The 14,143-nt window shown below is 52.6% G+C and overlaps 1 long non-coding RNA gene across 1 annotated transcript; it reads right to left on the bottom strand.

Moving 5' to 3' along the window:
* Window positions 1-2,560: 2,560 nt before the first annotated feature.
* Window positions 2,561-11,455, bottom strand: LOC108584952. Its single transcript, XR_001900628.3, has 3 exons — window positions 10,480-11,455; window positions 9,573-9,792; window positions 2,561-5,378 (listed from the first exon to the last, which is right to left on the bottom strand). It is a non-coding gene; the product is annotated as an uncharacterized LOC108584952 (long non-coding RNA).
* Window positions 11,456-14,143: the final 2,688 nt, after the last annotated feature.

The following is a 14,143-nucleotide window of genomic DNA, read 5'->3' as shown; positions in this document are numbered from 1 at the left end:
GCCCCAGGCATAGACAGCCAATGCAGAGGTGCCTGAGCCTGCACCCCATCCCAGGAGCCAAGGAGAGTGAATTTTCATCAAGATACAGCACGATATCGCAAAGGCATCCTTTAAAAAGGTGACCTGTGCTTTCACTCAGGATGTCAACTTTTGCTACGTAAAATGTGTTTGTCACTTCCAAACCTCAAACAAGAAGTCAGCTTTAAGGTCTGAATGAAAAACAATCTTGGGGTGGGTGAGTGCACCTTCCATCACAGGGACACTTTGCTTCTACCCATCGTGGTGGGGGAAGTCACGGAGACTCCAGGTACCCGGCTCGGGGACGCTTTCTGCCATTGCATTTCTCCACCTGGAGTGGCACCAGAAGTTTCTGGAAGGTGATTTAAACCAACATTCAATCCAAAGATACATCAGAAGACTGGACTGCCCCCTCCGACACAGCATGGGTAATTCACAGGAGTCCTTCCACCACAAACTGCTTTAAAACTCAGAGCTGCAGTGATTTCAGGCCCTGAAGTTCAAATAGTGCAGTGATTAATGCAGCTGAACAGCCCCTGTGAAAGAGCTGGAGTGTTCGCTATGTTTTTAAATATATAGCTAGACACACAGATATATAGATATAGATATACGTATATATACACATATATATAGAGAGAGAGATACAGGGTCTCACTCTGTTGCCCAGGCTGGAGTGCAGTGGCACCATCTCGGCTCACTGCAACCTCCACCTCTCAGGCTCAAATAATCCTCCCATCTCAGTCTCCCGAATAGCTGGGACCACAGGCATGCACCACGTCCAGCTTTTTTTTTTTTTTTTTTTAATTTTTGATAGAGTCGGGGTCTCACCATGTTACCCAGGTTGGGATTACAGGCGTGAGCCACCTCTCCTGGCCTATATATATATATTTTCTACAGAGAGGGTTTTGCTGTGTCACCCAGGCTGGAGTGCCGTGGCGCCATCATAGCTCACTGCAGCCTCAAACTCCTGGGCCCAAGCGATCCTCCTACCTCAGCCTCCCAAAGTGCTGGGACTACAGGCACCACCACACCCAGCTAGAGTGTTCACTATTCTTACAGTTGTGGTTCCACTGGGCGCTTTGTCTGTCCTGTTTTACGGGACCACTCTGCAAAGCTCCAGAAGATACAGTAAAAGTAAAAGTGGAGCCGCCAGGCGCCGACCAGGGATGGGAAGAGGCTGGGGCAGGGACGTGACCTCTACCTGTGACCCTGCTGGAGCAATATATGGTTTAAATGTGAGCTCACATCCTATGAAGGAAAGAATGTCATTTTAAATGGTTTTTTTTTTATTGCTGTTGTTTTGTGGAGGTTTTTTGTTTGTTTTTTAATAAACCATGGAGTGGTTTCTCGTTCTTACAAGGTCTTTTGGCAGCTCAGAGGTTTAACTGCTTTAGGCCAAATGTGCGGGTGCTGGGAGTGGGCACAGGCGAAGCCACCAGGGTGTGGGAAGCTGAACGTCGCTCAGCCAGGAAAATGTAACAATGAGCCTCCATGGCAGAAGTGGGAGCAAAAGTTAAAGGTCAGCAACGTGGAACCTTCCTCTCTCCCCCAACCTTCTGGAAGTCTCTAGAACTGCTGTTCCCGGCTCATACAGGGGCCTCAGATCCCCTGACTACAGCAAGGTGCCAGCTCATGGGTGTATCCCCGGCCTCAAGCTCATGACTCTGTCCTGGTGGGTAGCCCCCAAAAAACACAAATGCAGTCCCTCCGGCAGTTTAGATGGGAGGGACCAAGGTGTCCTTTCTCTGTGACACTTGGCCAGGAGTCCGTTGCAGGGCCAGCTCTCGGAGCTGTAGTCAAACAGCTTCATCCAGACAACCCGGAAGAGGGGCTGGGGTGTCTGTCTTGCAGACAGCTCCCCGAAACTCATTTCCAAACAAGAAGGGAAGACTCACTTTCTAACAAAAGAAGAGCAGAACTGACCACTCCAGTTTCATTGAGAGGATATTCAGCAAGACTTCCTCTTCTCGAGGGACAGTTCTGGCCGGAAAATAGTCATAACAAAAACAGCTAACATTTACTGAGGGCAGATCATGTGCCCGGTACTTCACGGATATGACTTAATTGGAATCCTTACTTTAAACCCCAGGATAAAGAGCTCTTTCTTTCTTCATTTCACAGCCAAAGAAACAGGCTTGGGTAGCTGGTGTGACCTCTCCAAGTCCCCACGGCTTTACAAGGGGACAGGAGCGCTGCCAAAGGGGCAGCCCTTGTCCCTTTCTTCCCTGGAGAGAAGCAAGGTTTTTTATTATTATATTATCCTTAGTACAAAAATAGTATGTTTTTGATCATTTTTAAAAGAGACATAGCCAAGCACGGTGGCTCATGCCTGTAATCGTAGCACTTTGGGAGGCCAAGGGGGGTGTGGATCACTTCATGTCAGGAGTTCGAGACCAGCCTGGGCAATATGGTGAAACCCTGTCTCTACTAAAAATGCAAAAATTAGCCAGGAGTGGTGGTGCACACCAGTAATCCCAGCTACTCAGGAGGCTGAGGCAGGAGGATCACTTGAACCCAGAGGCAGAGGTTGTAGTGAGCCGAGATCTCACTACTGCACTCCAGCCTGGGCAACAAAGCGAGGCTCCATCTCAAAAATGAAATTAAATAAGTAAAAGAGACGTAAAAACTCCTTTGGCTCATACACCTTGCCACCGTCCAGCCGTAATACCCCTGTAATAATCATGATGATGTCTGAGAGTCGATTCTTTCAATATTCTCTATAGTTGGTTTTTTTATATAAAAATGGGACTGAATACTGTATACACTCTTTTGTTCCTGGTCTTTTTTCCATGATCCAGGTGGTTTTATCCCCCAGGGTCTCTTCTTCTTCTTCCTCCCTCTTGCTTGTCGCCCTCTCATTGTTGGGAAACTGCAGACTGTTCTCTTCCCCATGTCCCTTCCTGCTGGGACCTCAGAAGCTGCTGCCATTCAGTGAGCCACTGCCCATGGTTGCCATGAGAAGGGATGCTAGGAGTTCAAGTTCCTGGAGCCTCAACCACATTGGCAGGAACTGCCTCACCCAGATAGCTCCCCCAGCTCAGAGATCCCAAGCCTTGGGGTCCGAGAGCCACCCAGAGCGGAGGCAGAGAGGAAGTTGGAATCAAAACCGCACAAGCCCGTCTCTTCCCCGTACCAGTGCTCCAACCCGTGGAGCTGACAAACAATCTTAAAACAGGAATTTTAAAAATAAGGAAAACAAGAAAGGGAAGAGAAGCCAGGCAGTGGGAAAGAGCCGCTCCCCTCAACAGGAGTCGTTTTCTGTCCAAAGCCTGCTCTGCCAGCCATCCTGGCTTTACTCCTGGAATCCATCACTGGCTAGGTTTTAGAGGGACTGCCATGACAAAGCACCACAGCCCAGCGGCTTAAACACGGACACTTACTCCCCACAGTCCTGCAGGCTGGAAGTGAGATGGAGGCACAGGCAGGTTGGTTTCTCCTGAGGCCTCTCTCCTTGGTTACGGACACCATCTCCCCTCTGTACCCGCAGGGTCGCCCCTCTGCGTGTGCCTGTGTCTCCCTCCCATCTTCTTATAAGGACACAAGTCAATGGATTAGGGCCCACCCTAATGATCCCATTTTAACTTAATTCTGAAAAATCTATAAATACAGTCACATTCTGACGTCCTGATGATTAGGATTTCAACATACAAATTGGGTAGGGGACTGTATTGACATTTTGGACACACACACCCACCCCTCTTATTGCCACAACTGAAAATGGCTCCAAATATTGCCAAATGTCTCCTGGGAGGAGGGGTTACAACACCACCCGCTCCCTGAGAGCCATCACCTAGACCTGAAAGGAAAGGAGGATCCACATGGGATGCTGTGGCCTCCCGAAGCCCCACAAGACTCCAGACAGAGGAGGAATTTGGCCACTGGCTTACGTCAGGCTGGCCTCATTCACCACCCTGTGGGGAAATCTAGGCATGTGGCTTCAACAGTGCAAGGGAATACCGCCAGGTCCCCAGGTCCCCAGGTCCCCGCATGCCTGCTGAATCCGTGATCCCATTTCAGGGATAGAGCACCTGGACGCATCAGCGATGCTGACTTGCAAAGCTGTACAGAGCCGCGGCCACCCAGCCCAGCTCCCTCACTTCCTGAAAGTGCAGAGACAGGGAACCACTTGCCCAAGGTCACACAGAGTTCCACCTGATAGGACTGCAGCCTGGTCTCCTGGCACTCGGCCCAGTGCTCTCCAAATGGCCACAGGCTCTGGGCACCCAGGCAGACCCTGGCACGGACACCTCCCCTCTGGGGCCTCAGCAGAATCCCCAGCAAGCACCCTGGCCGGACAGAGCCAGATAGGGCCTGCCTGGACTCTGGGGAAAGATTTCCCAGGAGCGACCCCAGGACAAGGGCTTGGAAAGTCCCCCCACCCACCCACAAGGAAGGAGCACCCCACCTGCGAGGGTTCCCACTCTCCCAGACACAGTGTTTCCCTCCAGCCTGCACAACCCTTGGAAGCTGCAGCCCTCCCTGCCAGAGGCCCCCAGAGCCCCTCACCTCGTGCCTCCGCACGTCCTCCTCCCTGTCCCGGCCACTCCGCCAGGCCATCGAATGGGAGAGGGAAATTAAATCTGAGCCTTGATTTTGTGAGGAAAATAATGAAAGCGCACAAGGTGAAGTGAATCAAGAAAAATGACACAAGTGACTGGCTAAAATAAATGTTATCAAAGAATCAGGGAGGGAGAGGCTCATGTGAATGTCCACGTGGGGAAAGAGATGACAAATTTCACATCTTGTAATCAAAGCTCCATTTCTCTTCACGTGCAGTTACCAGGCTGTGAATGCTCGGGCCCAGCCAACCCTTCCAAAGCCAACAGCTCAAGGCCAGCAGCTCAAGGACCATGCTGCGGAAATGTGGTCCCTCACAGATTCAGTGACTCCCAAGACACACTGGCCCCAATGAGCACCAGATCACAAAGGTGTGAGCCGGGCTTGTAAACACATGCAGGCCTCAGACCAGAAGCCCAACAGGATTGGAATGCATGCTGCCTCTCCTTCCTAATCCTTTTGAGCTGCTTTTGCTGGGAATGTGCCATTTCCAGGGGGCTCTTCAGCTTTTCCGCTGAGCAGTGAGTCTTGTTAGAGGCAGCTGGGACACTGGTGAATCATAAGCCTGATTTGAAGGGACTGGATGTCCAGGCTCTGTGATTCCCAGACTCCTGCCACTTACAGCCCTGCTGAGAACTCCTTTCAGCTCAGAGCCTTCCTGTAGATCCACCTTGCAGGCCTCGGGATGAGAATCTAAGTGAGGTGGCTTCTCTATCCTTTCTGCCTTCTTCCTGCCTGGGATGTGTATGCAGCACCCGGAAGCAGTGCAGCCGTTCTGCAGCCTTGAAGATGAAAGGCACCTGCTATGGAGGGCAGGACAAGGGAAAGGGCCTGGGTTGTGTCTCAGCTCTGCACCACTTTCCTCTGAACATCTTGGCACAAAGATTTAGGGACAGCAAAGAGGAAGGGAGAGAGGACAGCCAGGACATAAAGGTGACACCAACAGCAAGGAGGGAAAAGAGTCCAACACTTCAAAATGGTCTTCTGGGGTATGGAGCAAGAAGAAGCCACAGGGTTGGTCCTGTTTTCTGAGTGACTGATGCCTTATCATTCTTCAGGTCTCAGATCAAAACACTTGATTGGAGAAACCCACCCTGACAACCCCAGCTAAAATATCCACCATCACCCTCCCCACGACCCTGCACACTCTGTGAGGTGGGCAACCCTTCATCTCTCTCACCACTCCAGATGAATGGATGGATGGATGGATGGATGGATGGATGGATGGATGGGTGGATGTAGGGTGGATGACAGAAAGATGGACAAATGATGGATGGATGGATGGATGTAGGATGGATGAGAGAAGGATGGACAGATGATGGATGGATGGATGGATGGATGGATGGATGGTAAGTAGATGATGGATGGATGAGAGAAGGATGGACAGATGATAGTAGATGGGTGGATGGATGGGATGGATGGATGGATGGATGGATGACATGGATGGATGGATGACATGGATGGTTTGGCTGTATCCCCACCCAAATCTCATCTTGAATTGTAGTTCCCATAATCCCCACATGTCATGGGAGGGACCCAGTGGGAGGTAATTGAATCATGGGGGAAGTTACCTTCATGCTGTTCTCATGATAGTGAGCTCTCATGAGATCTGATGGTTTTGTAAAAGGCTTTTCCCCCTTTGACTCAGCACTTTTTCTTGCTGCTGCCACGTGAAGAAGGACATGTTTGCTTCCCCTTCCACTACGATTTTAAGTTTCCTGAGGGCTCTTCAGCCATTTCCTCAACTGTGAGTCAATTAAACGTCTTTCCTTTATAAAGTACCCAGTCTCGGGTATGTCTTTATTAGCAGCATGAGAACAGACTAACACAGATGAATTAATAAATGCCCAGGGATCTTCCTCGTGTACCACAGTGCCCTTCAAACACAAACTTGTTTAAATAAAATGTAGTGACTGTTTAATTTGGAGCAGCAAGGCAGAAAAATCTATCTAAACCATGAAGACTGTCTCGCACAGAGAGGAAGGCACCAGCAAACTCTCACACAGGTCAGACCAGACTTTGGCAAATTGCTGATCCTGTCTGTGCCCGTTTCTCAAGGGGGCTTCACAGCATGTTCCAAGGTGGCTGGTTGGCCTATAAAATCCAGTGGTTTTGTGGCCAAATTAAAGAAGGCAATAGTTTCCAAAGCCAACAGCTCAGAAAAGCTGATCACTCTGAGACTCCAAGGAAAGGGAGCTTCTGGCTGCAAATCCTTGAAACACAAGAAAGAAATAGCTGCTGGACTCAGGGTGGGCTGGGGTTCTGGACGGGGCTCCCCAGCATCCCTCCAGAGTGGGAAGCAACTGAGCTGAAGGTTGGTTCTGGGTGAGGGGGCCCTTCCGGGAGAGGTGGTGGAGGCTACCTTCATTTGTCAGGGGACCCAAAACTGCAGGATGGTGCTCCTGGCATGGCCTCCACCAGGCTGCAAGATGCACATAGCCCTTGTTACAGGCCGGGGCCGTGAGTCTCTGCCACAGGCACAGCCTTCCTGGGCAAATGCCTCCCCGACGGTGCGTGGGAGAAACGGAACTTCATTACACAGATTAATAAAACATAAATATGGGCTTGGAAATCTAATAATAGCTGGTTTATATGCTAACGAGCCCTCCAAGCAGCAAGTTCAAGGTCTTTCCATGACCAAACAGAGCACCGAGAGGGCCTGGGGTTCACGGCAGGGGAGCTCTTGTCTCTTGTTTTGTCACCCCGCTAGGTAGCCTTCACCTCACAAAACAGACACATGGATAACAAATGACATTTCTGCTAGGTGAATCTGATTTTCCTATGACATTCATAATTAAAAACAAGGACATGTTCCCATAGAGAAGAAAAACCCCGCTGACGGTTAGTGGGAAGGGCTAAGGACCGGCCCCTTCTTCAGCATGGTGAGTGAGCAGCGCCATGTGTGCTCCCAGGGCTGGGGGCAGCTCTGCACACCCAGTGGACAGCAGACACATGTCCTGCAGCAGCTTGGCCCTGGGCCGTGCCCCAGCGGGACCTCACGACATGTTTATTGAACTGGATTGGAGCAGCTGTCTTAGCAAGCCCTGCAAGCCTGTTTACAGTGCTCACCCTTTCTGACCTCATTACCCACCCACTCTGGCTCTCAAAACCCCTCCACTTTAACCTTCAGAGCCCACAGTCAGTCATCAGCAAAATCCCCTGTACCTCCAAGCACTCCTCTAGAGTGTCCCTTCACCCACTGGCTCCAGCAGGGCCCTGGCTCTCTCCCCCATGGTGCATGCCTCCCCTGCTGCGTCTTAGCTGGGGGCCGTTTTCCCTCCCACGGCCTTGGTCCACGGAGCTGAAGCTGGGTGGGTGGCCTTCTGCTTTTCACCGTGGCTTTCAGGCTACACTGGTGAGCTTCCGCTTACTGTCTAACAAATGACCAAAAAACAGCGGCACTAACGCTACACACCACAGCCACAGCAGTTCCTTCCCACAAATCTGTGGGCTGTCTGGGTGAATTTTCTGGTCCCTGCTGGTCCCAGCTGAGCTCTCTGACGTGTCGTGCTCCCCAGGCTGGTGCGTTAGTGGCTGGATAATCTCGCTGGGCTTCCTCACCCGTTGTGCACCAGCAGACCATCGGCCAAGGCTCCCAGTTCTCCCCCGAGCAGCATCTCACCTTCTAGCAGGCTGGCTTGGGCCTGTGCCCATGGCAGCCTTACAACCCCAGGTCCAGCAAAAGGACAAGCCCCAGTGAACATGGGCTTTTCAGCCTTCGACTCTAACGTCCCACTGGTCAAAGCGAGGTATGCGGCCAAGTCCAGAGTCTGTGCAGGACCCCACCCACCAGGACCCCACCCACTAGGAGCAGAGACACAGGACGGGAGAGCACTGGGGTCATTTTTACCAATGGTCTACGCGCAGACCCTGTTCCCTCCCTCCACAGTCAAAGCCTCCTCTCTGAGTCCTATGTCAGTGGGCGTGGTGGCCCTATCCCCTTTGCCGAGTCCCCCTCCAGCCCTGGTTCCTGGAAGGCTCAGCTTCTGTTGCTCACGCTCTGCCCTCACCCCATGCCCGCCCAGTCATGGGGAGTATGACTCCTCTCAGCCCCTCCTCCACTTCGGCCCTCACGGAGCATTGGCTGAGCTCCTCCCTCATGGTCATGCGATGTCAGACACCCTCACAACTGCAGCTGCCATCCTCCCAACCCCTCCCTGGGCCACGCCAACTGCAGCAGCCCTTCCCTGCAACCCCCGTGGGCCCTCCCTGCACGGCTGCCGCCGACTCCCACCCCTCCAATAGCTCCTAGGCCCCCCTCGCCTTTGCTTCATCTTTAGAGGCTTCCTTGCAAGACCCTCATGTCCTGCCGTTTTGGCATCCTGCAAAGCCCCCGTCCCAGGGACAGCCGCCATCCCCCCACTCACAGCACCCGCATCCTTCGGCTCAACGAGGATGAGGAACAGCTCATGCCATCGGCCTCGCTTTACACTCAGCCCACGCATCTCAAGGGGGTCCCTCATCCTCCCTGCTGGCCCGGCCCCCAGCCCCTCCACACACTGGTCTCCTGGGTGATGGCATCATGTCACTGCCTCAAATGGGAGCTTCCAGGAGTTTCCACAACCCACCTCGGTGCCGGTGCCCTCCACCTTCTCCCTTGTCACCCCAGGGGCCAGTCCAGGCCCCTCTCCAGCGCCAGCCCTCCTCCTGTGCACTAAGTTCATCCCCTCGCCCCTGCCCAGGCCATCACCCCAGCAAGCCTGCTTCCGTCTGCTCCCTCCTGAGATAGTCCCTCTGCCACGCCACCCCCAATAACACATGAAACTCACCTGCTGCTGTATTTCTCCTTAACCAACAAGCACACAGAACACAATGCACAAGGCACAGCTCCCTCCTGGCTTCCCCTACTCCCCCACTCCCCTCCACAGAGAAACAGCTCATAAGAGCCATCCACACCCATGATCTCCACTCCCTCTCCCGCCACTGTCTCGAGTCCGCTCACTCTGAGCATGACATCCACACTGCCACCCAACTTCTTGGCCAAGGTCATCAGTTACCTCCACGCTGCTGACCATGGTGGCCCACGCCAGGTCCCGTGGCAGCAGCCCGTGGCCGCGTGATGGCTCCTGCCTGCTGGGCATGCTTTCGTCCCCTGTCCTCCAGGATGTCACACCCTTCTGCTTCGTCATGCACTTCTCTGGTCACTCCTTTGCTCAGGAACACTGTGTGGCCACACAGGTGGGTTCTGCACAGTTCCAGGGGTGCGATTCACATGACCTGTGAGGTGAATGGTGATCCTGTAGTTAGGGGACGTGGCTGCTTTGCCTTTGTGGATTCCACTCCTCCCCTGCCTCCTAACAGTGGGGCCCAGGTTTTCATTCTGGGATCTCTCCCTCTCTCTGCCCACTCACCCGCTGGTGAGCACATCCAGCCTCAGCCCTACACTCAAATCTCCTGAACGCATGTTCTCTGTCTGTGATCTTTCCTCCAAATGTCAGGTCCACTTTTCCTAGAGATTCCCCAGTAGCGCCACTGGGATGTCCAATAAGCATTGCATATTACCATGTCCAAATCCACATTCCCCAGAGCTGCCCCCAGCCATCTCTCAGTTCAGCTGCGACTCCATCTTCCAGTCCCTCCAGCCCAAAACAACGAAATCAAGTCCTGTTACTCCTCTGCTCGAAACCCTCACATGGCTTCTGGCTCACACAGAGCAAGAGCCAAGGTCACCAGAGCCGCCCTCCAGACCCTCGGGATGTGGCTTCAGCATCCCTTGCTGTCCTCTCCCCAAGCCCACTCCGGCCTTCTGGCCTCCTGTCTGCTCCTGGAGCCTGGCCATGTGTTTCTGCTCATATTCATTTATTCTCACACTGTGATAAAGATACCACCCGAGACTGGTAATTTATAAAAGAAAGATGCTTAATTGACAGTTCTGCAAGGCTGAGGCGGCCCCAGGAAACTTACAATCGTGGCAGAAGACAAACAAGCCACAAGCGCCCTCTTCACAAGGCCGCAGGAAAGAGAGAAAAGCCCCCGAGAAACCGCCATTTATAAAACCATGAGATCTCGCGAGAACTCACTCATTATCACGAGAACAGCAGGGGGGGAAACCGCCCCTGTGGTCCAATCACCTTCCACCACTCCCTCCCTCCACCCGCGGGGATGCTGGGGATTACAATGGAGATGAGATTCAGGTGGGGACGCAGCTGCACCCTCTCAGTGCCTCAGGACACTTGCATTTGCTGTGCGTCTGGCTGCAGTGCTCTTTCCCTGCTGTCTGCAGGGCTCCTCCCTCCCCTCCTCCAGGTCTGCACCTGTTCCTCGCCCTCTCGGGAGACCTTCCCTGGTCACCTGCTTCCAAACGCGGCTCTCCTCTCCGTTTGCCTCCTCCCTTACGCCTTCTCCACAGTACTCAGCCTCAAACAGAAACATGTTTTACTTTTTAAAATACTGTTGTTGCCTCCACTGGCATGCCAGCTCCACGAGGGCAGGGCTTTGTCTGCTTTGCTGATCATGGCACCCTAGACAGCCGTGCCTGGCACCTAGTAAGCGCTCAGTAAATCTTTTTGAGTGAATAATTAACACCTAAATGAAGACTCATGCTAAAAGTGCAGCGGCAGCATCCCTCCCGTCCCCAGGGCAGCCATCTCTCCAGGTGCTGCGGGTCATCTGCCTTAACCAGCTCTTCTCTTCTGGCGGACTTCCCCTCATATTCCTGGGAGCGGCCCCGGCTACCAAAGGCATCTAGCACTGAGCCCCCAGGGTAAACCCTGGAGTGTCTGTCAGTACCCCAGCAAGGATGCCGAGCCTTAAAGGAGAGCCCTAGAACTATTCCTGCCCTGGGAGTCTGGGCCTGGGGGAGTGTGTGTGTGGGCATGCCTGTGTGTGCCCATTCATGCATGTGCATGTATATAGTTGTACATGTGTGCATGTGTGTGTACATGTGTGCCCTGTGTGAGTGTGTGTCTGTACATCTGTGCATATGTGCATATATGTGTGCACTATATAAGCATGTGCATGCTTATGTGTGTGAGCACGCATGTGCATGTGTGGTTGTGCATGTGTGTACCTGTGTGCCCTGTGTGTGTGTATGCTTGTGTGCACATGCATGTATGTGCATGTGTGTACATGTGTGCATACATGTGTGCCCCATATAAGTGCATGTGTGCTTATGTGTGCATGAATGTATGTCTGTGCATGTGGTTGTGCATGTGTGTACATGTGTGCCCTCCATCAGTGTGTGCCTGCTTATCCATGTGTGCACATGCACATATAAGCATGTGTGTGGTGGTGCATGTGTGTGTACATGTATGCCCTGGGTGAGTGTGTGCATGCTTATGTGTGTGTGATTGTTCATGTGTGCCCTGGGTGTGTGTGATGTGTGCACGTGTGTGTGCACATGTGAGTGTGGAGGGCTGCTGGAAGGCAGCTTACTCCCAAACTCATACTGTCCTCAGGGCATCTCACACCCCTGAGGGGAGACGGGGGTCCTGGGTGTCCCTGTCCTGAGACAGATCTGGAAGTCACCTTCCACTGCGGCAATGAGAGTGAAGGGCAGTGCCCACCCGCTGCCTGCTCTGACCACACACCTGAGGCAGGACCTGTTGCCTGCTCAGCACACAGTTCTCGTCCAGGGGACAATTCCCTTTCCTTGAGGCGTTCTCTCTCTGTTTTCTTTTTTTTTTTTTTTTTTTTTTTAGTCAGGGCCTTGCTCCATCACCCAGGCTGGAGTGCAGTGGCACGATCTTGGCTCACTGCTGCCTCTACCTCCTGGGCTCAAGCAATTCTCTGGGATCACAGGTATGTGCCACCATGCCCGGCTAATTTTTGTGTTTTTAGTAGAGATGGGGTTTTGCCATGTTGGTCAGTCTGGTGTCAAACTCCTGACCTCAAGTGATGATCCACCTGTCTCAGCCTCCCAACGTGCTGGGATTATAGGCTTGAGCCACTGTGCCCGGCTTTGAGACTTTCTCTTTCTGAAGATAAATGTCTGCTGACCTCACAACTGATGGTGCCCCTCCCCCACTCACACCACCCACTTGCCCCATCTGCTCACTGCACACGGGGGCCAGAGCCCCCATTCCCAAACTCCCCTCAGACAGAAACAACTGGGACTGGCAGCTTCTGGGCAGCAAAGCTCAGCTCGCTCTGCCTTTTCACCCTTGTTTTAAGGTCAAAAGGAGAAAAATTGCTTCTCAGTTCTATGTTTCACCTATAGCTAACCCTGGAACTAAATTAGTAGGTATTTCCTGCCTTATTTGAGTACAGTCAAGATGGGTGATCAGGCCCCACAGCCACCATATTGGGCTGTCAAACGTTATGCGCTGCTCCGTATTCACTCTCCAAGTCCCTCTAGACACCGTGGGGAATACGGTCCCCGACCATGCTGGAGTCCTCCCAGAACCTGTGGGGAATATGGTCCCTGACCGTGCTGGAGTCCCCCTAGACATTGTGGGGAATAGGGTCCCCAATCATGCTGGAGTCCCAAATGTCCAGTCAGCCCTGTGCACAGGAGCCCCTGAGCTAGAGTGGAAGACACATTCTTTGCACAAGGAATTGTTCTGGACATCTAGACATCTAGTAAGAGTAGAGAACTTGACAGGGCACAGTGCTGCATGCCTGTGATCTCAGGACTTTGGGAGGCCAATGAGGGAGGATCACTTGAGCCCAGGAGCTTGAGGCCAGCTAGGACAACATAGTGAGACCCTGTCTCAATCAATCAATCAATCAATCAATCAATCATTTTTAAAAGAATAGCGAATTTGCCGGGCACAGTGGCTCATGCCTGTAATCCCAGCACTTTGGGAGGCCGAGGCGGGCGAATCACAAGGTCAGGAGATCGAGACCACAGTGAAACCCTGTCTCTACTAAAAATACAAAAAATGAGCCAGGCGAGGTGGCGGGCGCCTGTAGTCCCAGCTACTCGGGAGGCTGGGGCAGGAGAATGGCGTGAACCCAAGAGGCGGAGCTTGCAGTGAGCCAGGATCATGCCACTGCACTCCAGCTTGGGCGACAGAGCAAGACTCCGTCTCAAAAAAAAAAAAGAATAGAGAATTTACCATTAGTTGAATTCTTGGTGGTACAGCAGAGTGGTCATCTACACAAACTCTGGATCTAAAATACTGCGGCCAAAACCCCAGCTCTCCCACTTACTCTGTGTGACCGTAGGTAAGTCTCTCCACCCCTCTGTTCCTCACCTTCCCAATCTGTAAAATGGGTGACAATAATGAGCGCCACTGATATAGTTTGGACGTGTGTCCCCTACAAATCCCATGTTGAAATGTGGCCTCTAGCGTTGGAGATGGGCCTGGTGGGAGGTGCATGGGTCATGACGACGGATCCCTCATGAATGCTGGCTGCTGTCCTCACAGTAAGAAGTGAGTCCTCTTTCTATGAGTTCATGTGAGACCTGGTTGTTTAAAAAGAGCCTGGCCCCTCCCTCCTGTCTCTCTTGATCCTTCTCCCACCATGTGATGTGCCAGACCCCTCTTCGCCTTCTGCCGTGACCGTAACCTCCCTGAGGCCTCTCCAGGTGCAGCCTGCAGAACCATGAGCCAAAATAAACCTCTTTTTTTAATACGTTACTGTGCCTCAGGGATTCCTTTATGGCAACACAAATAGACTAACA

This window comes from Papio anubis, chromosome 1 (assembly GCF_008728515.1).
Source record: "Papio anubis isolate 15944 chromosome 1, Panubis1.0, whole genome shotgun sequence".
In the NCBI taxonomy this organism is placed as follows: Eukaryota; Metazoa; Chordata; class Mammalia; order Primates; family Cercopithecidae; genus Papio; species Papio anubis.
This window is presented reverse-complemented; position numbering and strand designations above follow the sequence as displayed.